Below are 639 nucleotides of genomic sequence, written 5' to 3' on the forward strand. Positions count from 1 at the left end.
CTCGTCTTCAGGAAGCTTTAGTCTGAGCAGTTTTAGGTGTGGAAGATCAATACAAAAGGTTTCCCTTTAAGTTAAGTTTCTGATCGCTGCACTCAAATAGTAATTTCTGACTGTATTTATTTCAGGACATGCCATAACACTGTCATGATACAAGGGTCTTGTGTATGTTACTGTTTATTTCAATTTTGTAAAACCCATCTTTTCAAAATAATCTTAAATTCATACCTTCTTGTTTACGTTCAAAAGGGATTGTGAGAACTTGGTTCTACTTTTGTAGCTTGGAGTGCTTTTCAATATTGCTCTTCCCCAAAGGCATCTCATTCCAAACAGAGCCAGGCCTGCAGCAAAACTGATCAGGCTGGACATCCCGCTAAAATACTCGGATGCGGACAGAAGAATTTAGAAGGCAAAGCAATTGCAAATTTTAAAACATGACCAAAAATTCAGTCTGCAGTGAGCGATGCAGCCCTGCCAATAACCAGGCCTTCGCCAAGGGCTCTGCGCACACACCCTGGGGCATTTAGGCAACAGCCAACAGGCAACAGCCAACCAAGCAATGGCCTCCAGCTGCTGCACAGAAGCAGGAGGCAACAAGGGCTCCAATCAGGGAGGGAGGGACCTTTCGGCTGTGGTGGGGCG

This window comes from Apaloderma vittatum, unplaced genomic scaffold, assembly GCF_000703405.1.
Source record: "Apaloderma vittatum isolate BGI_N311 unplaced genomic scaffold, ASM70340v1 scaffold1523, whole genome shotgun sequence".
Lineage (NCBI taxonomy): Eukaryota > Metazoa > Chordata > Aves > Trogoniformes > Trogonidae > Apaloderma > Apaloderma vittatum.